Source organism: Dendropsophus ebraccatus, chromosome 7 (genome assembly GCF_027789765.1).
Source record: "Dendropsophus ebraccatus isolate aDenEbr1 chromosome 7, aDenEbr1.pat, whole genome shotgun sequence".
In the NCBI taxonomy this organism is placed as follows: Eukaryota; Metazoa; Chordata; class Amphibia; order Anura; family Hylidae; genus Dendropsophus; species Dendropsophus ebraccatus.
Genome location: NC_091460.1, coordinates 79,813,473 through 79,838,897, shown reverse-complemented (window position 1 = coordinate 79,838,897; position 25,425 = coordinate 79,813,473).

Here is a 25,425-nt window from a genome sequence, read left to right as displayed (position 1 = left end):
TTGGCCAAGACGTACAGGACCTGTGGCAACACTATCATTTTAACTAGCCCCACTCTGTCAGCCATACTAAGAGGGAACCGCTCCCATAATCTAATTTTCCCCTGTATCTTCCTGATTAGAGGGATCCAATTGTGTCTTTTATACTCACAAAGATCAGGCGAGAGTGCTATACCTAGATATTTTATGGATGCCCCCGGGGCACAAACCCTCACCTGACCAAAGTCCCCCCCCTCATTGGCCCCCAGCATCATTAGTGAGGACTTACTCCAGTTTATGGCAAACCCAGAGTAACACCCATAGATCTTAATTACCTCCATTACCTCTCCTAATGAGGACCTAGCACTCCCCACGAACAGCATCACATCATCCGCAAACAATGCAATCTTTTCTGTTCCCGAGGAGTGCTCAAAGCCCCGGACACTACCGGAACCCCTAATGTACTCGGCGAGCGGCTCCATTGCTATGGCGAACAAGAGGGGGGACAGGGGGCACCCCTGTCTCGTACCTCTAGATAACTGAAAGGGGTCAGAGACCTGCCCGTTAACCATTACCCTAGCCCTGGGTTCCGAATAGAATAAACTAACGCAACTAATGAATCTTTCTCCTATTCCCATTTTCCTCATAACACTCCATAAATAAGGCCATTCCACCCTATCGAAGGCTTTCGATGCATCGAGGGTAAGAATAGCCTTACCCCCCGGGTCCTTCTGCCCCTCCTGAATATTACTAAACGCTCTCCTAATATTGTAGTAAACCCCCCTACCAGGGATAAATCCAGACTGGTCCCTGTTTATAAGTTTCCCTATCACCACTTTCAGTCTATTAGTTAATATTTTAGTAGCCAGTTTCGCATCCACATTAATGAGGGAGATGGGTCTGTATGACTCCGGGCCCCTAGATTCCTTCCCCTCCTTTGGTAATACCATAATTATAGCCTCTTTCATGGAGTCTGGCAGTCTCCCACTCTGCCATGCCCCATTTAGAACATCCAGTAACTCAACCAGCACCTTCTCTCCAGCCACTTTATAGACTTCTGCTGGCAAACCATCTGAGCCCGGAGCCCTACCGACCCCCATCTCCCCCAATGCCTTCTTCAATTCTCCCAATGTAAATGGTGCATCTAGCACCTCCCTCTCATCCCCTTCAAGACTAGGTAAGGAGATATTCCCCAAATACTCCTCCAACTCCTCTGGCCTATAACACCCCTCTGAAGTATAAATAGACACATAATATTGTACAAAGATATCTAAGATCTCACTAGTTGTAGAGGCTTGCCGTCCCTGCCACTCCAGTGAGGCTATCCTTGTCGATCCCCTATTTCTCTCCACTAATCTCGCCAACATTCTCCCTGGGCGTTCCCCTTCCACTCCTCCTCTAGCTTTTAGAAACATCTGTCTGGCAGCATTCTTTTCCAGAAGGACTTTCTCTAAAAGTTCCTGCTCCTTTACCCAGATATTCCAGTTCTCCTGGGAGGTATTCTCTTTATAAATTCTTTCCGCTGTTTCTATAGCAACATACTGTCTCCTTTCTTTCTCCCTTACTTCTCTTTTTTTATATGCTATTTTCTGTAATAGAAGCCCCCTCAATGTTGCCTTCATGGCATCCCACACTACAATACTCTCTGCTGTCCCTTTATTAAGGTGGAAGAACTCCTCTAAGCTGCCAAGCCATTCAGAATCTATAACTTTCAACCAGGTAGCGTTTAACCTAAACGGCCTACCCGGCCCCACTTCCTTATTCCCTACCTCTATCGTCAATGGGGTATGGTCAGAAAAACCCCTACGCCCAAACTTGGCTCTCTTGATAAGCACTAACATCCGTTCATCACCCAATGCCAGATCTATCCTGGACATACATTTATGTGATTTATTTACACAAGAGTACTCCTCCCTATCCCCATTTTTAATCCGCCAAATATCATACCAATTTAGTTCTGTGCAAATCTTCGACAACTGTGAACTTTCCCTTCTAATTGGTCTTTCACCCACATAACTTCTGTCCCTTACGCCATCTAGTATTTCGTTAAAGTCCCCCAGCCATATCTTAGGACACTCGGCCATTCCGTCCATTATCCCGTCTATTTCCAGAAACAGCTTCCTTGAAAATGGTGGAGGAAAATAGACGGCACAAAGGAGAAGCTCGAGATCCTCACACACCAAATGAATAATAACATATCTCCCCGACTCCTCCACCTTTACCTGCAACACATTTACCTTTAATCCCTTATGAATAAGCACACTAACACCTCTAGAGTAATTAGAGAACACTGAGTGAAAGCTAGAGTCAACCCACTTTCTATGTATGCAGTTCAGGGACTCATGTGTCAAATGGGTCTCCTGGAGACAAACAATAGCTGGCAAATATCCATTTATAGCATTAAAAATGGCCACTCTCTTTTCTCTACTCGCCAAACCCCGTACATTCCACGTCACTATTCTAAACCGCCCCATTCAACAACCTTTCTTTCCACGTACCCCACACCTATGAAGCAAATGTAGCCAGGCAGAAAAAACCAGAAAAAGGAAAAAGAGAGAAAAAGAAAGAAGAAGAAAAAAAAAAAAAAAAAAAAAATGAACCCCTACTACCCATACCCCCCCCTCCCCCCCCCCCTCCCCCCCCTCCCCCCTTCCCCCCTCCCACCTTCCCCCCTCCCACCTTCCCCCCCCCCTCTCCCCCCCCATCCCCACCCCCTACTTGGCTAGACTTCACCGCTAGGCTCGGCCCACACCCCTTACTAGGTCAATCCCTACCCCCCCCCCCACCGACGGACCAAGCAGAACAACAGCTCTCTTCTATTACTACACTACAAGCCCTTGGACTCCAGCCATTTGTCTAATTCACCCGGATCCGTAAAGAAATGGGTTCTGTCTCCATGGATAATTTTCATTTTTGCTGGAAACAGCAGGGAATATCCTATCCCGGCCTCCCTCAATCTTTTTTTAACCCCGACAAAACTTGTCCTCATCTTGTTCGTAGTGTATGAGAAGTCCGGATAGATTGCGATCTTATTTCCCCCATAAGACAGATCCCCCCTTCTACTAAACGCCAGGATCGTGTCTCTGTCACCACAGAATAACAATTTGGCCAGGATCGGTCTGGGATTGGTTCCAGTGGGGTACGGGCGGAACGGGACCCTGTGTGCTCTCTCTACCCCAAAGAACTTTGATAGGGTACCAATCTCACAGACCGAAAGCAGCCAGTTGTAAATAAAAGCCACACAATCTTCCCCCTCAGCTTTTTCCGGAAAACCCACCACTTTGATATTGGCTCTTCTCTGTCTATCCTCCATATCTAGAATTTTTTTCTGATTCTGTTCCACTATCTTTTTTAGCTCTTGCACTTCTTTTTTGATGTTATTCTGTGTATCTTCCACTTGTGATATTCTATTCTCTGCCTCTCCCATCCTTTCTCTCACCTTACTTAGTTCATTCTTGATAATGGACACATCAGCACCGATACTACCTGTCTGAACCAAAACCTCCTTCACTGATTGATCTAGTTTCTGGATCATGGAAACAATAGCCCTCATATGTTCCCCGTTTCCAGAAACTGATCCGACCCCGCTCTCCCCGGACACCAGCTGAGCGTCACCTCCCTCAATATTCTCACCCAATATTTCATGACTCGATACATATAATTCGGGCAGTGGCGCTACAGATTTTTCCTTCATTGTTGGAGACTGCAGGAATCTATCCAATTTCTGACCACTCGTTTTGGCAGAGCTCCCTACCCCCTGTAGCCCTCCACCCCCGGACCTACGTGAGCTCGGATCCTCTTTGGACTTTTTAGGGGGCATAGTCACAGTACTCTCACTTTTACCAGTGGCCAAATAATTTTCTAAATCCACTCTATACCAAGTATGTGTGGCCCCTCCAATACAATTATACTGTTAGTCTACTTTAAATGTCCCTTTATATGTCCACTTATATGTCCATTTAATAGTTCAACCTCCAGACACTCGGATGTCAGATGGCCGCAAACTTGTAATATCTTGACAGGATTTCCGATGAACCTCCAACAGTTAACGCCCCTCAGTATGCACAAACCCATGGAGTTCTCATACAACAATTTTGCCTATTAGGGTTTAAGCACTCTCAGGCGTGCCTGGTTAGCCGGCGGCAGACTCTTTAAGACACCTAGGAACAATATCGCTTAGACCAGATGGTTAGAGTCTTGCAGTCCACTATGATTTATAAGTGTCCCACGGCACACTGGGTTAGCACCACACAGACCGAGCGGCAAGCACTTAAGTTCATATAGACACAATATCGGCTTTAAACCGGGATGATTGAAGTCATGCAAACCAATGTGTTCAGTTAGTGTCACCCAGGCACATCCTATAAGCGCCTTACAGAACGAGCGGCAGGCACAATAAATCGCATATGAACAGTATCGCCTTAAACCCAGATGGTTAGAGTCTTGCCATCCCCATGTGAACAAAAAGTGTCCCACAGGTCCCCAAGACTAAATATCACACACTCGTAAGGGGATAGTTTTCAGTAAAGTTAATAGAGGTTATAGCCTTCTGGGGTACTTAGGCAGATATCAATAAGCATCCTGAGTGCCTTCCCCCTCCCCACAGGATATCTCCATATGCTGCTGGCAATATGCTCACTACTACCCACAGCACCCTATGTCACTGCCGCTTGTCCTGCCGCACCCCCTCAGAACAATCTCACCCAGCGCCGGGCTCTTAATTGCTGGTCCACAAGACGGAGCTTCTTATGGGCTCCCCACAGACGTCCTGGCTCCACAACGGCACCCGCTCTATGACTCCGGCACCCTGAACGCCGCCTGGCAGCTCCCCTCGTCTTTGCTCCTCCTCAGGTCACGTGCGCTCACATGCGGGTCCCCGTCACTCGTCCCGGTCCCGGTCCCAGTCACCGTTGCTCCATGCCCCGGCCTCAGGCGTAGCGGGCCCGGCTAATACCGCTCTGCTCCATTTCCCAGCACTACATCCCTGGTCCGTCGGTCAGGTGGAGGGGGGAGGGAGCGGACGCTACGTGCTCACGTCCGCTCACATGACCCCATACTCCCCCCGTACAACATCAAACATCTTGGGATTTAATGTTGTTTGTGATTCATAGATTTATTTAGTGGACTTTCGTTTTGTGTTTGGTTAATATTGGAATATTGATCTTTTATTCTGCATTTTCAATTTAACAAATACTAGTTAATTTACATTTTAGTTTTGTTTAAGTAATTGTTGTGTTGTTTCAGTTTAAGCCCCAACAGTTTTAATTTCTAAGTGAGTGTAATTCCATATATACACTACAGTCATACAATCGTAGCTGGATCCTCCACAACATTCACATCACAATTGGTAAACAAAGATATTGGCTACCCAGAGGATAGTTCAACAATGTGTGACTGGTTCTGATCTGAACTGTGGGAAACCAACTGATGAAGAGAACCCATCTCTTTGAATCTTCATTACTATGTACTATGGCTCATCAAGTAATTGGGGCTGAACAATAGCACCAGCTGCATGTATGAATATGGAGATGTTATCATCTGCCGGTAAGTTTCATTACCTGGCTTGTTGTGATCTCCATCCAGTTGCAGGAGAAAGCTCTAAAGGCTCCTAAATCCATGTAAGATAGTTGCTTATATTGCTGTGTAAGCAGGACAATACTTGCCAGTCAAACAACAGAACTAGTCATTTTGGATATTTATTTGTGAATCTAAAACTTGTCAAATCTTCAGAAAATCTTTAAAATGTTTGTGATTCCCAAATTAGGTAAATTATTTATACTGTATGACTATTCATAGATTCTAGAATCCCTTGTGTTGGTTTACATCAATAAGCATTACACCATAGCATTTTGAAATTCTAAAAATAATGGGTATGGCATGACAAATGTTATTGTTTCAGTGTATATTTACTTAATTCCAGAAGAATAATCTAGAATGATTGATGATATATTTGCATAGTGACCTCAGTCTTTGGTAAGAAGACAAGTTCAGTAGTATATGGAAAAAGCAACTGCACACCTATATGCTATGTTTACACAACGATTTTCTACAGCTGTTTTTGATACTTAAAATAATGGCCGTTGTTTTGAATACTAACCAAGGCCATAGTTTGCCATGTATAAATTGTGCGAAACAACGGCCATTGTTTCCATAGACCTCAATAGAAATCATTAAAGAATTCTGTATTCAAATTGTGGCCATTATTTTACAGCATGTGGGCATAGTCATAACATGTATATAGCATGTACACCTCTGAGCCACTAATTATACTACTACTGGCTCCCAATAAACAGTTGCCACAACTCTGATGCTCTAGTACTGTAATGCAGTAATCAACCCTAACCAGACAGCTAAATCAACTCTCCTACCAGATGTGACATCAGGATGGATTACATACACAATGCATGCTGGGTTGTTGATACTTCACAGTTTCCTTTACTATTGTATTGGGGGGGATTGTATTGGGGGGGGGGGGGGTAGGAGGATGGGTCAAATAGGTGGCACATAGCAAGGCTTAAAGAACTGTCCAATATTTTCCAATGAATAGGACACTAACTGCATTAATTTGTTTACACTATAAGGCCACCTTACAACTTTTAAGACAGCGGCTGATCTGTGACACGCCTGTTTCATAGAACGGCCGCTGTCTGTGTAGTTAAGCCCGACCGGTACGGCAGTACCGGCTGGATGAACATCACTTCTTTGGAATTGGAATGCAGGCACATTTGGGTGTGCGCACGTTCCAATTGCAGACAATGTCCGGTGCCTGCACAGTCTGCACAGTCAATTTTGTGCGCCCCGCTACAGCTAGCTGTAGGGCTGCAATACTAAGGCTGGGCTCCGTGAGTGATCAACTGAGGAAATTCTCAGCTGTTTTTGCCTAACTAGGGATAGTGCAGAGAAAGCACTGTGTCAGTTTTTTGTGTGGCCGCATGGAATCCCGTCCGGATTGTATACAGTATGTATTCCGTTCGTCCGGGATTCCATAATAATTAAAGTGATTGGCCACTGTCATTAAATAATGGCCCTTGTTGCAAACCTGCAACAAGGGCCGTTGTTTAATGAAAATATACAATTGTGTAAAAGTGGCCTTAAAATTTTTCTGTTTCATTTATTGGCATTAAGCACCATACACAATTTTCCTAGAACATGGCTGCATTTTCACAAGCTGTCCCTTCCCCAGTCATTTGTGAAACATAATTATACAATTTGCATTTTCTTAGTGAAAACATCTCCGAGATGCTTCACAATCTAATGTCTTCAGATAAGCAGATACACATTTACCGAAGCCAAATGAAAACTGGGATTCCAACAGCACCAACACAGACGGTAGACTCTGACATTCCTATTACAATAAATTCCTTGACATTTATATAATAATTATATGTACCACATTAAGTGCTTGGCTGTCAGAAGTGATGTATGTTCTCTGGCTAGCTGTTAAGCGTCACTGCAAGGAATCGGATGAACACGATTGTTACATGTTTTGAAGGGTACAGACGGTGCAGAGACAGGGTTTGGGGAGGTTTGGAAGGCGTGCATTTGGCAAATGTGTTACATAGAGTTAGAAAGATGCTTTAATGAAACAGGATTTACAGTAAGTAAAAGTTATGGCTGAATGCATTTACAATGTCATTTCGAAGGTTGCACATTGAATCGGGCTGTCAGTGTAATTGCAGTATAATTTGACATTGCTGATATTTAAATATTTACTGTAGGAGAAGATTAAATTTGCATGTAAAAAGTAGTTGAAGGAGACCTGTCTCATACATTTTCTGTCAAGATGTGAGCGGAAAAGTGGTAGTAAAACCAGCCCTGTTTCCTTCAGATTTACATCAGTGCGGTGTTCTTAGAGTGCCACATGACAGCTATTTTAATAGGAAGATGGAAACTCTGGAGAAAGATTATCCACCATCATATATATTTCTGGCCTGTTATTTGTTTGTATCAAAATCTTTCACCATGTAATATCTGGCAGGTCTATAGATATCTGTCTGGTATTGATTGCATTGTAAGAACAATATCTTTGCTTTTATCAACAGCTCACTGAATTTTTCCTATTTTGAAGTTTACTTTTTAAACACCATCATTTATGCAAAGTGTACCTGTTTTTAGAACTTTCAAAATCTAAATCAACAGCAGAAGTTTGCAATTTATTCTTTTTTTTTTTTTTTTTAGTTATCATGGAAAATACGGCACTTCCTGTGTTCTGACTGATTTTTTTTTCCCCGCAGTCTAAAAAGAGGAAGTCCCATGTTTTCCAGGTCAACTGCATGCTCAGAGAAAAGGCAGTCATGTGATTGATGAAGGCATTGAGCCGGGACTTCATGTGTTTACTCGCTCTTTTTCAAACAGCACAAGACTAAACAGCTGCCTTCAGGAGACTGGTCCTGGATTTCTGGTAAGTATAGCTCTGTTTTACACCATGATAACAAAATAAACAAATAACTAAATAACTAAATAAATAAATAATGAATGAATGTATATTGCAAACTTGCTTGCTTTACAAAAACCCTTTGTAAATGTTCCCCATACTGTTGATTAACACTTTGAAGTTATAACAACAGGTACACTTTAAGAATACAGCTCCTTATTCTTAAACCCCTTCCGATAATAAGAGGTTTGCATTTCCAGCTATCCTATGGTATCAAATTGGTATGAGAATTTTTTTATTTTTTTTTCTAACAATCCTGGTGTTCTTTTCTTTTTCTTCTTTTGCTTTTCATTCACACTGTTCACCATGTAGAAACAATATTGTTATGTTTTAATAGATCGGAAAATTCTGCATGCTACAATAAGGTTTTTTAGTTTTTTTTTATCATTTTATATTGCATATATAAGTCCCTTAACAGGGTTATGAGCAACTGCATCATGGCTTTTCTTTCCAGAGGCCATATCATCTTTGTGTTTTCTGTCCCAGCTCATGAGTTATCTACATTGACTGCATTGACTCTGGATTGAATTGAAAGGAAGAATACAATGCACCAAAAGAAATGACTAAGGTACAGTAGGTGGTTGTAAGGAATACATTTAATATTTCCTTTATTTGGATTCTGCAGCACTTTATTTATGTCAATCTTGGTCCCTGTCTTCATTAGGGCTCACAATCTAAAATCTGTATGATTTGGGTGTGGGAGTAAACTCATGCAAACACGAAGAGAACATACAAACTCTTTGCAGATGTTACCCTTGTGCAAGGCTACAGTGCTAACCACTGAGCCACTGTGCTGCATACACAAGGGTATTTGCAGCTAACAGGTAACCACTGAGATATATACACCCCTACATATTGACAGACATCAAACAATTAACAGGCAGACATGTTGGCCCATAGTATTTACAACTCCACAATATATATAATGTGCATCACAAAGACACACTGCTTCCACAGTAAAAAGACCAAATTATAAGAATAAGTTTACCACCCCCGCCCTGTACAGAATGCGTACACCTCCATAATAAAAATGCAATGGGGACAAAAGACTATGCCCTATTTATTCAGAAAATAATCAGAAAAGTCAGAATATTAGAAAATTAACATTCCATTTTTTTCTAGACTAACCGTTGCCATAGGGACGAAAATAGAACCATTTGTTTTTCTTCTAACTTTAATGGTGAACATTACACTTTTTTATTTATTTATTTGTTTTATGACGCATTGTATTTTTATAAATAGGACATTCTGATCCCAGAAGATTGATTTACTGTTCAGTATTTTATTTACTTTAGGTCTTATGGTCATAACCTATAACATACTTACTAGACCAGTTTAGCAATATCCAGCAGTTTTACCCAGCTCTCACTGTGTTTTTATGCTGATAGAAGATGTTGTTTATTGTCCTTTGAGCACTTGATTGTTTGCTTTAAAATGCATAATTACGCTTTTGGATGGATGCCCGGATGCTACCAAACAACCACTGCCTAATTTCTACACAATGCAGGCAGATTGCATTTCCTTCTTTTTTGTGTTCTTTATTTTTTTTAATTAAACATACACAAAACCGTGGTCTTTGGCCAACGCATTGATTCTTCCCCAAGAATGTTTTTCAGATGTTCCGTGTTGATCATGTAATGGGTTTTGTAACCTATTGATCATGTAGACTTCATAGCCCCTATAATGTAATCAGTCCTACTTATTATTTAGTACTTGGAGTTTTGTAAGATGATTTACATTTATCTTATTATAGTCGCTTTTCGATCATCGTGCCATAGGACTGCGGAGAACACTTGCTGATTTCAGTCTTAAAAAATGTTTTGTGTCACCAGGGAACTCATTATAAGGACAAACTTCTTCCAGTTAGACTTACTGCTTTAATTAGAGTAAAGAATAGCTTCTGGTATGAAAAAAATACATTTTAGGGAAGAGAGTAATATGATGACACTGTACTTTTTTCACAGAAACAATATTGCTAGGCTGAATTATTGAACAGCAAGATATGATAGTAATGAAGACTTGGAACTAGCATGAAGGTAAACAGCACATTACTGCTAGACTCATACATTTGGTCCGACTCAGTGAAATAGGCTGAAAAGAAAATGTGATCATGCAGCATTTCCTATTTATATGACTGATAACAGACACATTTATTGATTTTAAAATACTAATTTGGAAATGATGAGCATATTATTAGCAATTATACTGGCAAGGCAATATTTTTGATGCTTACATGAAGCGGCATACAAAAATCCATTTTTTTCCCCAGTGTTCTCATTTTCAGCAATGACTCTGATGGGAATTGTGAGTTGTTGTTCATCACTCTGCTCTAACATACTGGCATGGTGTTCTTACTGAGGTCCACCAATGCTGCTCATCTATACAGTGAATTCAACTAACAGATGTAAATACACCCCATCTTGTTTTGTTCATTGGGAATGAGGTGCTACTTGGTAAAAAAAAAAAGAGTTTGATAAATACAATTCCAATGAAAGGTGAGGTGATTATAAGTCTACATTGACACATTTTGTATCTTTATCCGTAATGGTGGATCCGCAATTACTAACAAATTTAGGGCCAATGATTTTAATTGGGCTGTTCACACTGTCCGTATATTTACAGATCAGCAATCCACAAAAATTGCATCCACAAAAAGTACTGACAAGCTCTAGTATGGGCAGTAATTGTGGTACAGATTGTCCTATAGAAGTCTAGGGGAGTGTCTATAATTTTAGCTGATAAGTCATTTTTAGGGATGACCAAGGAGAAGAAAGGGCTGGACACACAATATGAGTGCACACCACAGATATAACGTATCAAAAAGTCTCAATTTTATTAATCAATTTATCCAACACCAAACACATGATTAAAAACATCTAAAAAGTTCCATTAGGGAACACAATAATACTCAAGGTAGACCCACTTACACCAATAGAAAGTGGGTCTATACCCTACAGGGGGCTATATGCACATAATAGTGCAACCATGACCGGAGCTACCCCACATCAAGGCGAGGAACAGGAAACAAAAAACATATGAATATATAAATAATAAATCTAGAAAAACCAATAAGAGGGAATATTACAATAATAACTACGAATAATGTCTATAAATGTGTGTGAATACAAAATGACTATACATGCCATGAAGTACCCAAAAAAGTAACAAAAAAGCAAAAAGCAAAAAACAACGAATACCCCGTTACCCACAAACAGATAAGGGCCAAAATAGCACCTAGGGAAGCTCCAACGGTCATGGAGTGGTCACCCCTGGAAAGAAGGCTCCACGCGTATCGTCACCCTCCGGTGACTTCGTCAGGAGTGAAGATCCATATCCGGTGTTCTCATATATACTATCGCAAATCAATATATAAATGAATAATAATAAATAGCTGTAATCTAGCGGTCCCATAATTTACCTGGCTGTTTGAGCATGGTGCAGCCCGTCAGAAACATGGCCGCCGATGGCGTGTGTTAGTCTTCTCTGCGCATGACCAGCCGATATCAGCGTCGCCACGCGTACGTCTCGGTCACGTGTCCGACACGTCATATTACTGGCGCATGCGCGAGAACTTAGAGTGAAGTTATCTATCTAAAACCAATAAAAGGGAATATTACAATAATAACTACGAATAATGTCTATAAATGTGTGTGAATACAAAATGACTATACATGCCATGAAGTACCCAAAAAAGTAACAAAAAAGCAAAAAGCAAAAAACAACGAATACCCCGTTACCCACAAACAGATAAGGGCCAAAATAGCACCTAGGGAAGCTCCAACGGTCATGGAGTGGTCACCCCTGGAAAGAAGAACAAAAGGACAGAGGTGGAGCAGAGAGGTGATAATACGAGTACCAGTGATTTTTTATCATCAGGCACGAGCGACACCGACGGAGGTGCAGAAGGGGGAAGCGCAGGGGACACAAACCCAAAAAAACGGAGACCCAGACACCGCGGCCCAACCCCACCCAACAGGGTGAAGAGGTGGTACAAATAATGGACACTGGACGGGCTGCTACACTTTTTCATGAGGAAGCCTCTAAGGATCTACAAGTAATTAATCTTTCATCATATGCCTTAACTGATCTAGAGAGTAATGTTCTGAAACGTGGGTTATCTTTTTCACCAATGAATACATTGAATAAATTTGAATTAACAAAGGATCTCTTTCTTTTCTGTAGGAGATTGACTTTAAAATTGTTATACACACAGCCTTCCCTTATAGGAGATGTGGAGCAGAATGACCATCTTGTGTTTCGAGATCTATTGGACCTGCTACAGGAAAATGAGGGAGGTGAGTGCCCCAACCGGTTTCCTGGAAGAAAAAAATCAAGAGTATCACCACCTTTCTCTTTATTTCCAGCTATACAGATTTTTTTTGAGATGACAAAGAAGTCCATCGAAACTTTAACTTTGGATCCTTTTTCAGAACAAAACCTAACCCGACAGGAAAGAACCGCAATCACTAGGCTACAACAAAATGATCTATTTGTGATAAAAGAAGCCGATAAGGGCGGAAATATTGTTATCTGGCCGTGTGAGATGTACCTGTGCGAAGCTAAGAGACAACTGTCCAACACCACTTATTACCAGAAGCTCCCCTCTGATCCTACACAAATATTCCAGAGGAAACTTGTAGACCTTTTGGATACAGCGGTTGAGGAAGGAGTGATCACGAGACGGGAAATGAACTTTTTGCAGGTATCTCACCCACGTACACCAACTTTCTATATGTTGCCGAAGGTACATAAGAACATGCATAATCCCCCCGGCAGGCCCATTATAGCAGGTATTGGCAGCCTATGTGAGAAAGCTTGTGTGTACCTAGATTACTTCCTGCAACCACTGGTTACAATACTTCCCTCTTATTTGCGGGACTCCAGTCATCTTATTCAAATACTGGAGGAGAGGGTGTTTCCGAAGGATGTCCTACTTGTCACCTGTGATGTAGAGTCATTATACTCTAATATAACACACAAACAGGGAACAGACGCAGTGAGATTCTTCTTGGGGCAGAGGAGTGGTTCAGAGGAGAAATTTGATTCATTTTTGTATTGTTTGCTCAATTTTGTACTACGGCATAACTTCTTCGTATTTGATGGACAATTTTATCTTCAGGTGTCGGGCACGGCGATGGGTGCACGGTGCGCACCGTCCTACGCCAACCTATTTTTAGGTTGGTGGGAGGGTGAGCACGTGTACCCATCGCCGTATTTTGGGAAGGTCATTTACTGGCATCGCTTTATAGATGACATCTTGTTCTTTTGGTCAGGAACGGTTACCGAATGCCAGGAATTTTTAACCTGTCTTAATTCTAACAATCTCAACATACACCTGACATCCTGTATTTCCCCCTCTACAGTTGACTTCCTTGATCTGGAATTGCGAATACAAGGTGATCGGATTTTGACGAATCTGCATAGAAAAAAGACAGCCACCAATAGCTTACTTCATTATACTTCTTTTCATCCAGAACACACACTCAAAGGGATACCGGTTGGACAATTCTGCAGAGTAAAAAGAAACTGCTCGGAACCCACTGACTTCACGGCTCAGTCACGCGATCTAACGAGAAGATTTAGAGATAGGGGTTATCCCCATAAAGTCATCTCCAGAGCTTATGAGAGGACTAGACATCGGTCAAGACAGGACCTACTTCAACCCAATGTAAGACAGAAGGACGACCAGCTTAGATTTATATCCACCTATAATAATCAATGGTCTGATGTACGCAATTTACTAGTGAAGAACTGGGATATATTACAAGCTGACAGACGGATTGCATCTATAATACCATCAAAACCCTGCTAGTGGCAAGAAGAGCACCTACCCTGAAGGACAAATTAACCAGGAGTCACTTTCAAAGACCCACGAGGAAAATTGGGAGAGGACAACCTTACCGTGGATCCTTTCCATGTGGGGACTGTGTGACCTGCCGCCTAATGATACCCACAAGGTCTTTCTGTGATCCAGGATCGGGCAAAAACTATGACTTGAAACATTATATCAACTGCAAAACCACTAATGTGATTTATGCGATTGTGTGTCCATGCATGAAAGTATATGTGGGACAAACTAGCCAACAATTAAGGAAGAGAATCCAGAAACATGCCTCAGACATCGCTTTGGCCCGCAGAGATGCCAATTCTGGCAAGACACTAACTTCGGTGGCCTCGCATTATTTTAGACAACACATGGGGAGAATAGACGGTACTAGAGTCTGTGGATTGGAGAAGGTACAGGCAAATATAAGAGGTGGTGATGTGAGAGATCAATTGCTTAGACTAGAATCTAAATGGATTTATGACCTGAAGACAGTTACTCCATGTGGACTTGATGAAGAATTGCAGTTCACTGGCTTCTTAGGTGAGTAGAAGGATACGATATGTTTGGGGGGGGGGGGGCCTGGATGGGACGGAGGGAGGAGGGAAGGGGGAACACACACACACACACTCAGATTATTGCACAATTAGGTCACATATTTCACTCCATTATACACCTCCATACCCTCATACACATATTTACACACATGTAGGTTTTTTTTTTTTTTTGCCCACTTAGTGCTTGATTGCAGTTATTTTGGACATTAGTTTTTTGTTTGCAGTGTACACTAGTACATACACAGTTTTCCTATTAGATATTACATACCATATATGTTTTTTCGTTTACACATAGTCCTTATACACTCTTTTTATCTTTCTCTTTTCTATTTTCTTTTTTTCTCTTTAGTTTTGTTTTGTCTTTTTTCCTTGTTTCCTGAACCTCTTCGCTCCTTCCTGGTTCTCCACGATTTCCCTTCACCCCATATGAATTCAAGACGGTCCCGGAAGGAATACAAAAAACAGTGGCATCTCTGCTCGCCTTATCTACTTGTTGGTCTTATTACATTGGACTATCGTTCAATTTTAGATACTATTCTGGTTCCTTCTGGTTCCTCCTTCCTGGTTCTCCACGATTTCCCTTCACCCCATATGAATTCAAGACGGTCCCGGAAGGAATACAAGAAACAGTGGCATCTCTGCTCGCCTTATCTACTTGTTGGTCTTATTACATTGGACTATCGTTCAATTTTAGATACTATTCTGGGGATTAGATGCTATCAGTGACTTTTTAGTGTATTTTATACATCCCTTTATAGGTCAAGTTTTAAATTGACGATAGTATTATTATTAGGATGAATTTAGGACATTTTGTTGTGTATTGTTTTAAGTATTGTACATGTGGGGTTACTATGTTGGGGGCTCTCTGACGTGGCCTTTTGGCCGCGTGGGGGATACCCCAGTCACATATCCTATGCGCATTGGATCTGATTACACTTTACCTGTTGGTGGTTGTTTTATTTATGATATAAGGTAGACACTGTACTGACATTAGTGAGAAGGTGGACACTGTATTGATTTTTGGTGTGCATTGTATAGTTGTATCATTTTGTTATTATTTTAGACACGGTTTAATTAACTATTTAATTAATTATTTAATAATATACAATAATACAAGTTATAGAAAATACTATAAAATAAAATAAAAATCAAGTAATATATTAATAAAGATAAACTAATAAATATATAGTTTAAAAATTGGATGAATTAGTAATAATTTAAAATATAAATAGCATATAAATAATTAAGCTTTATTGATACAATATGTTATAATAATTTTATGAATTAAATTAGCATACCGATTTATGTAGCACGATTATGGTGAATATTAATTATTATTTTATTTTGATGGGATAGCGACACTTATTCCTTTTTCCAATCACGTATTTATTCTAGTGTGGTATTGTTAGGTTATAGACTTTTTATTATTGTTTATAATTAATATATTTGTTTCACTTTGTATGATGGTAGTATAGTCCATATTCATCTAAAATACTCATCTAATGTATTATAGTATGGTACTGTTATCCTACATATTCTCTTGATTTGGAGCATACACACTCATGTCGTATAGTTTGGGTCTATTCTTAACCTTCATTACTTAGATTTGCGTGGGTTCATCTTTAACCATTATCGCTTTGACTAGCCCATTTTACATATTTTCTCAGTTTAAGTTTTCGCGCATGTGCCAGTGTTATGACGTGACGGACACGTGACCTGACGGATCACGTGACGACACTGATATTCTCGGGCCATGCGCGAAAAGGGTTCATTTTACTTAGGTCTGCCCTCCATATATCATGTGGCCCGGAATATATACATTTTTTCTATGCCATAGTCCGAGTGTCTTCTATGTTCTTTATTTTGATTTAATAACTTCACTCTAAGTTCTCGCGCATGCGCCAGTAATATGACGTGTCGGACACGTGACCGAGACGTACGCGTGGCGACGCTGATATCGGCTGGTCATGCGCAGAGAAGACTAACACACACCATCGGCGGCCATGTTTCTGACGGGCTGCACCATGCTCAAACAGCCAGGTAAATTATGGGACCGCTAGATTACAGCTATTTATTATTATTCATTTATATATTGATTTGCGATAGTATATATGAGAACACCGGATATGGATCTTCACTCCTGACGAAGTCACCGGAGGGTGACGATACGCGTGGAGCCTTCTTTCCAGGGGTGACCACTCCATGACCGTTGGAGCTTCCCTAGGTGCTATTTTGGCCCTTATCTGTTTGTGGGTAACGGGGTATTCGTTGTTTTTTGCTTTTTGCTTTTTTGTTACTTTTTTGGGTACTTCATGGCATGTATAGTCATTTTGTATTCACACACATTTATAGACATTATTCGTAGTTATTATTGTAATATTCCCTCTTATTGGTTTTTCTAGATTTATTATTTATATATTCATATGTTTTTTGTTTCCTGTTCCTCGCCTTGATGTGGGGTAGCTCCGGTCATGGTTGCACTATTATGTGCATATAGCCCCCTGTAGGGTATAGACCCACTTTCTATTGGTGTAAGTGGGTCTACCTTGAGTATTATTGTGTTCCCTAATGGAACTTTTTAGATGTTTTTAATCATGTGTTTGGTGTTGGATAAATTGTTTAATAAAATTGAGACTTTTTGATACGTTATATCTGTGGTGTGCACTCATATTGTGTGTCCAGCCCTTTCTTCTCCTTGGTTGTACTTGATTTACTCTGGACATAGGGTAGCACCCCCTTGCTGATATCTTGGTAGAGCCTCCAAATCAGTTGTTGTTTGATTTTTAGGGATGATACGTCTGTAACGTCTGCAAATCCGTAAAAAATACGGATGAGTAATCATTTTCAACCATTTCTACTAATTTAACTAATTTAATCATCTTCCCCTTTTTTTGTTGATGCACAAAAAATATGGATTAGGGATGTAATATGGATGCATTATGGATGTATTTTTTGAGGATTGCAATCGAAGACTGTAGATGATTGCAGACATTATATACTGTCCTGAAAAACTACTAAACGTGCGAATGTTTATGCACTGAATACTTGTTACTGCAGTTTCTGTTGTCTGTGTGTCTGTTACTGAGTGTGTTTGTGTGCATGTAACTGTGTGTTATTGTGCGTGTCTTTCTGTGTGTCTGAATGTATCACTAAGCATAATACTATGTGTCACTGTCTGTGTGCGCATGTTACTTTGTGGTAATTTCCTCCCCTACCCCACAGGTGCAGCCAGATATGCTCCCCTTCCCCACAGTTAAAGCCAGATATGCTCCCCCCAAACACACACAGTTGAAGCGAGATATGTTCCACCCCCCGCCACACACACACACAGATGCAGCCACATCACCATACTGGGAGAAGAGAGGATGCAGGACATCATAGGAAGAGAGAAGGTTAAGGCCGGAGGATCACATGACTGGGCCGGTGATCTCACAGGGCAGCCAACTAAGGACAGGTACCTTGGAAATTCTGTAATGCAGCAAAATGCACTTTTTTTCAGTTTCATGTCATCACTGTATAAACAAGATCTAAATGTTGCAGATGAAGAAAGAAATCTTTAAGCTTACATCTATCCTTGTGCACAAACACAGTAATTTCTCAAGTGCAAAAATACTTTTGTGTGTTAGTTTTGGCAATACTTCACTAAGGAACTAAACAGTTCTTTAACATAAAAGTAATCAACTGACAAAAACCTTATTGCTAGGGATATATTACACAGGGTCATTATTGGCTGAACAGGTCGAAATCTCCCTGTCTAATAGGGCCAGGAGTCAGCCAACGAATGAGCAAAGGCTTAATTTAACCAAATAAAAATCATTGACAATTGTCAGCACATCTCCCCATGTAATAGGGGATGTAAAGCTGATGGCTGATAGCCACAAAGGGTCTGTAAATGACCACAGTTCACTGAGATCATTGCTTGTTTAATGAGGCTCATGGGCCATCTAATACATCCCTTTGGTCTTCATCTCTACCCAATCCTATGCCACCATAATGTAGAAAAGCACAGGAGACCTGACAGAGTTTCATTTGGTTTCATTTCCTGTCTCTCTTTTCTGACTCATGTCCCTGATCACATATAAAAAATGGTTTAATAAACGTGGTGCATTTCCAGGCTTTCTGACTTTAAACAGAAGAAAATGAAATTGCTACTGCTACATGCTATATTTTACATTTATAATGGCATTAAATGAGTACTAGAAAATTGGAAAGATAAGAGAAACATCACAAGCATACTCTTGTGATTATATAATAAGCATGTACCTAAATTGGACATCTTAATAATTGGTAAAAGGAACATTTTACTGATTTATCCAATGGTTAAAAGATAGTTTGGATGACTGCGGCTATCTGACACTCCTATACTGAAAAAAAGAAAAATAAAGACTCACTAGGTTATTTACCTTGAACTTTTTATTTATTTATTTATTTATTTATTTTGTATTTTAGCTGAAACCTTAGAAAAAATCTGGCAGCAAGTATTATGTTTCCCTGCAGTGCCACCACAGGTGAAATAAAGAAAGTTCACACAGTCATCCAGAGCAAAATACATACCTTGGCTCTGGCTAATGTATGAGTGTCCTGCTCAAGGAATTCTGTTAAATTAGCTCCAAATTCCTTAATTGAATTTTGTAACCTATACAGCTCCCGTTGCTGTTGAGGTCTGAAACAACTGGGAATTTAATAGATCCAAGTTGTTGTCCTTTTTGTTCACCTTTAAACCAGTCTTTCCATTTGTTATTTAGGTTGAATGATATAGAGTTAACTTATTCTTAAATTAGGAACAATTATAAGAAACGATCTTGATATTTCCATGAAGATGATTTCTTATAAATTGCTCAATTAAAACAGCTGATTGATCAGTTTTACGGAAATAGTCATCAGATCTTCTGAAAAGTATTCTTTAATCAGAACTTTTTGGTGATAAAGGCAAAAATACAGCTAATAATTCTTTTTTATAAATTGTACATTTTCATCTGTCAAAGTCTGTAAGGAAATTCATTTTTCACTAGTTCTTTTTAAAATTATGATAATAGGTGAATGCAAGACACTGTTTAGGTCATGAAAATTTTCTGAAAGGTGCAGTTAATTAAAGGGATGTACAGAGTCCCTACAGAATCCTAACCCAGATTCAAACAGGACATATATGTTAAGGGGTGTCAGTAACTTCTAAGACTAATCTGCAATGACCTTAAGGTTATGTAAAATTATACCAAAATACATATAATATATGTATATATCAAATTTCTTTTTATTTGTTTTAATGTTATAAAGAAAAATTACATGCCAGAATAGTGTCCAACATAAGAAACGGCAGTGTAGCTGGCAGGCAGGCCCTATTGCTCTAAGATTAGGTTCCTAAACGATTCACAAAAGCATTTAGAAAAGCACTGCAAAATTTACAAAGTAGAGAACTCTATACATTATTGTGTAATACTATGGTATATCATGCAGTGAATAACAACACAGGCATCATTTCATAATTTTAAGTCAAAATAAAATGTTAGAGCAGGTAAATAAAACTGTAGCAGGTCGTAAATAAATAGCATGTTCACTATTTTGATTGTCATAATAATATATTCTGCACTATGTGTGCACTGCCTGCAAATTCACCATTGACTTAAAATGGCTTAAAATGGCCAATTGCTCTATTATCATCCTTATAATGCTTTTATCCTTTGGTCTATGGGGCTGTGTAAGGTCTCATTTTTTGCGCCTTGATCTGTACTTTCTATTGGTACCTTGCAATACGACTTTTTTGATCAACTTTTAATGACAATTTTTCTCTATTTGAGGTGACAAAAAAATCTGCAATTTTGCACACATCCATTAGACACCAGGGATGGCTATTTCAATAGCAGATAGCAGCCGGGATTGCGTCAGTCCAGAGCGGGGTCAGTGATCACTGTGCAGGAAACCTGGAGAAGCAAGTGGGGGTGCACCAAAGGAGAGCATGCAGGTAAGCATGATTTATTTATTTTAAAAAATAGAGAAAAAGGAGGAGCAAGTCACCAGTAAACTTCAGAAAAATAAATGCTTTATTCCATGCTAATTCCTCCACACAATAAAATAGGACATATGAGATAGATGCCAACAACCACTGTGAGGCAACAGCCGTTTCATGCCATCATTGAGTGCCAATGATGGTGTGAAATGACTGTTTCCTTACAGTAGTGACAGTCATCTGTCTCATATGTCCCATTTTGTTGTGTAGAGGAATTAGCATGGAATAAATATTTTCAGTTCTGAGCCTACTGCTTTTTACTGAAGACACAGAAAACTGTATGCAAGCTCTTCTCTCTGCCACCCCCTGCTCCTTCTTGTCCTCCAAGATGGCTCATGTAAACAGCTCTCTGACCAGCTGATTCTGTGCCCTGTAATGCCTGGAGGGTTAATCTGAAGTCAAGTTTAGCCCTTAGCCTGCTTAGAAAACACACACACAGACACACACACACACACACACACACACTCACACACATATACTGTATATAGAAACACAGAAGATTGTCAGCAGAAAAAGACCACTTGGTCCATCTAGTCTGCCCTTTTAGTAATTCCTTTTTTTATTACTTTAGGATAGATATATGTTTATCCCAGGGATGTTAAACTTCTGTTATTGTAGATTTACCAACCAAATCTGCCGGAAGTTTGCTCCAAGCATCTACTACTCTTTCAGTTAAGTAACATTTTCTCATGTTGCTTCTGATCTTTCCCCCAACTAACCTTTCACTGTGTCCTTTTCAGGACTGACTAGGGGAGACACAGACAGTATGGTCCCTGATGCTGAACCCGCCCCAGCTGTCCCTACCTGCTTGCCTCACTCTGCCCTAGGTGGCAGCGGGCAACTGGGTGGCGTTCCCTATACTGCAGCAAGTGGTAACACACAACGAGACAAGACAATACACACACAATAAAAAGGGGGGTCAGCGGTCCAAGTCGGCAACTTATTGGAAGCAAAGGTGCAAAATCAATATCCAGAAGAGAAGTTGAGATCACAAAAGCCAAAGGTCAAAATACACAGAATAGTCAGGTCACAAAAAGCTAGATCAAGGAGGCACTAGGAAACTAGACTCTTTCACAGGCAAAGAACTAGAGACAAGTGAAACAACTTATAGGACTAGAAGTCCCAGCCCAGCCCAGATACCAACAGCTAACTGGGTGAGTCAGTTGTCAGTCAAATCACTGTGATCAGAAACACCTAATGCTGATCAGCAGAGGGAGAGCAACACTGGACTCTGCTACATCCAGGAATAGCAGAGCAGAGAAAAACATAAAAGCAGTCTGACTGCTATGGACGGCGAGCTGAACGCACGGCTCGAGCCCTAACAGAACCCCCCCCCCCTTGAGGAGGGGCCTCTGGACCCTCATGAGGACCTCCAGGCTTGGTAGGGAATGTTGAATGAAATTTCCTAAGCAAGTCTGGGGCATGGAGATCTCGTGCAGTTACCCAAGTACGCTCCTCGGGGCCATAACCCCTTCAGTGGACCAGATATTGGACGGAGTTGTTCATCCTCCTAGAGTCTAGGATGCGCTCGATCTCGAACTCTATTTCTCCTTGGACCACCACTGGAGGGGGAAGGAGAGCAAGCGACCGCTGGAGGAGTGTATTTTTTTAACAGACTCTTATGAAAGACTGGATGTACTCTCAGTGAGCGCAGCAACTGTAACTTGTATGAGACCGGATTGAGGATCTCAATAATGGGAAAGGGTCCAATAAACCTGGGGGCAAATTTAGTAGACGGTACACGAAGATGCAGATTTTTGGTTGATAGCCACACCTTCTCCCCCACAACGTATTCAGGTTCAGGACAGCGCTTACGGTTGGCAAACAATATATGTTGTTTTTGTGAGGCAGTCAGATTCGCCAGACTCTCTGCCCACACTGTGCACAGTTTTTGTGTTAGGTCTTTGACGGACGGATATGGTATTTCGGGGTTTGGTAGTGCAGAGTATCTAGGGTGGAATGCGTAGTTACAGAAGAACAGCTTTTGTTGGGTGGAGGCATTAACATGGTTGTTCAAAGCGAACTCTGCCATGGGCAGGTATTCAGACCACTTGTACTGATTGTCAGATACATAGCATCTCAAATACTGAATTACAGATTGGTTTATGTGCTCCCTTTGACCATTAGTCTCCGGATGGAACGCCGACGAATATGACAATGAAATACCCAGAAGACCACAGAACGCCCTCCAAAACCTAGATACAAACTGTACACCACGGTCAGAAACTATGTTCATTGGTATTCCATGCAGTCTTAGGATATGACGTGTAAACAGTTTAGCTAGAGTTTTAGCGTTAGGCAACTTCTTTAAAGCCACCAAGTGGCACATTTTACTAAAACGGTCCACAACAACCCAGAGTACGGTCTTTCCTTGTGACAGAGGGAGATCAGTAACAAAATCCATCGAAAGATGGGACCACGGACGAGCAGGCAAGGGCATGGGTTGCAACAACCCTTCTGGTAGAGACCTTAGGGTTTTAGCACGAGCACATATTTCACAAGATTTGACATACTCTAACATCTTTCTGCCAAGAAGGCCACCAACACGAGCGTGACAGTAGGTAACCTGTGCCAGCAATACCAGGATGACCTGCTAGACTGGATGCATGTACCTCTCTCAGAACCGCTAACCTTAACCGCTCAGAACCGCTTAGGGAAGAGACTTGTTGATTGATCAGAACCGCTAACCTTAGATTCAATGGCCCAAATAACTTGTCAGTGGGAACACCTGGTGGCGCGTCCCCCTGGGAGTTTAGGATAGCATTAGTAAGATCAACAGTCATACTAGCAAGAACAGTGCCAGGGAGTAGGATAGTTTCTGGTCTTTCTTCAATGATTTTACAGTCCCCAAAACTCCTGGACAGAGCGTCTGCTTTAATATTTTTCGCACCGGGACGGTAAGTAACTATGAAGTTAAAACAGGTGAAAAATAAGACCCAGCGTGCTTGTCTGGGATTAAGCCTTTTAGCTTTGTCCAGGTACAGTAAATTTTTGTGGTCCGTAAGGACTGTAATTTGGTGTCTGGCCCCCTCCAGGAAATGTCTCCACTCCTCCAAAGCCCACTTAATGGCTAGCAATTCCCGGTTGCCAACATCATAATTGATTTCAGAAAAGGAAAATTTCCTGGAGAAGTAAGCTACAGGTCGCAGGTTAGTGAATGGTTCCCTACCCTGGGACAAAACCGCACCCACACCAGACTCGGACGCATCAAACTCCACCACAAATGGCTGTTCTGAGCGGGGTAATTTTAACTACAGGGCGAGTCTTGCTAAAAGCGCCCCCCCCCCCCCCCCAAGGCGATGTCGGGGGGGGGGGGGGGGCGTTTGTTACTAGGGAGAAGCAGTGTATGTATTATGGCATAGAGCAGTGATTTTCAACTAGTGTGCCGCGACACATGGTCGGGCGTGCCGCGGGGAAAGTTCCCCTATGGTGCCCCTGTGAAACAGGAGAAAACAATGGGGGAGAGAAACCTGGGGATGGGGGAGAAACAGGGGAGAGAAGCAGGGGGGAGATAAGTATGGTGGAGAGAAGCACAGGAGAGAAGCATGGGGGAGAGAAGCAGGGGGGAGAAGTATGGTGGAGAGAAGCACAGGAGAGAAGCAGGGTGGACAGAAGCACAGGAGAGAAGTAGGGGGGAGAAGTATGGTGGAGAGAAGGATAGGAGAGAAGTACGGGGGAGAAGTATGGTGGAGAGAAGTATGGTGGAGAGAAGCACAGGAGAGAAGCAGGGGGGAGAAGTATGGTGGAGAGAAGCGCAGGAGAGAAGCACAGGGGGGAGAAGAAAACAGGCCCAGGTTTCACACTGAGTGAGTAAAAATACATTTAGAATCTATATTATTAACTATATTTATAATATGTACTGTTTTAGTGTCATTTTGTGCCATTTTGGTTGATGGTGTGCCCCGGGATTTTTTAAGTATAAAAAGTGTGCCGCGGCTCAAAAAAGGTTGAAAATCACTGGCATAGAGCACAGTTATTCAACCCTTTTCAATTTGGGGCAAAAAAAAGTTGGTTACTCACGGGTGACGTCTTCTTTGATCTGAGGCGTCACTTCCCCTTTTCCTCTGTTTCTGGCCCGTACCCCCATGACAATTTCTTGCAGCCACAATACATCTCTTCTGAACCTGCCAGACAAACATATTAGGCTCCGCACTTTTTCAACAACTTCTACTTTTTTTTGAGTCATCTGCAGTAAAGTCAGTAGGTATGTGGGTTGCCCCCTGTATCTAGGATCCTCTGCTGTGTCCCCCAATATAGTAATAATGTCCACAGGCCACCCTGTGTGCATCTGTTTAGAAGTTAGGCCTCCCTGTGCAGTATGCCCCCCCCCTCCCCCAATAGGTAGTGTCCGCAGTGTAGCTAATCCCCTGTAGGTAGTCTCCACAGCACGTAGCAGGTAGGGATCCCCCCAATAGTAAGCCCACCAGTATGTAGTATTCCCTCTGCAGGTGATCCCCTGTTAGTTAGCCCCCACCCCCGTAGGCATTTAGCCATAACCCCTGTAAGTAATCTCCCTGATAGTTAAACATCCCCCCCTATATATAGTAACACCCAATGTAGGAGACATCCCAGTTTAGGTAGTTAGTTAGCCCCCCAGCAGATAGCATCCCTGTAGGCATATCCCCTGTTA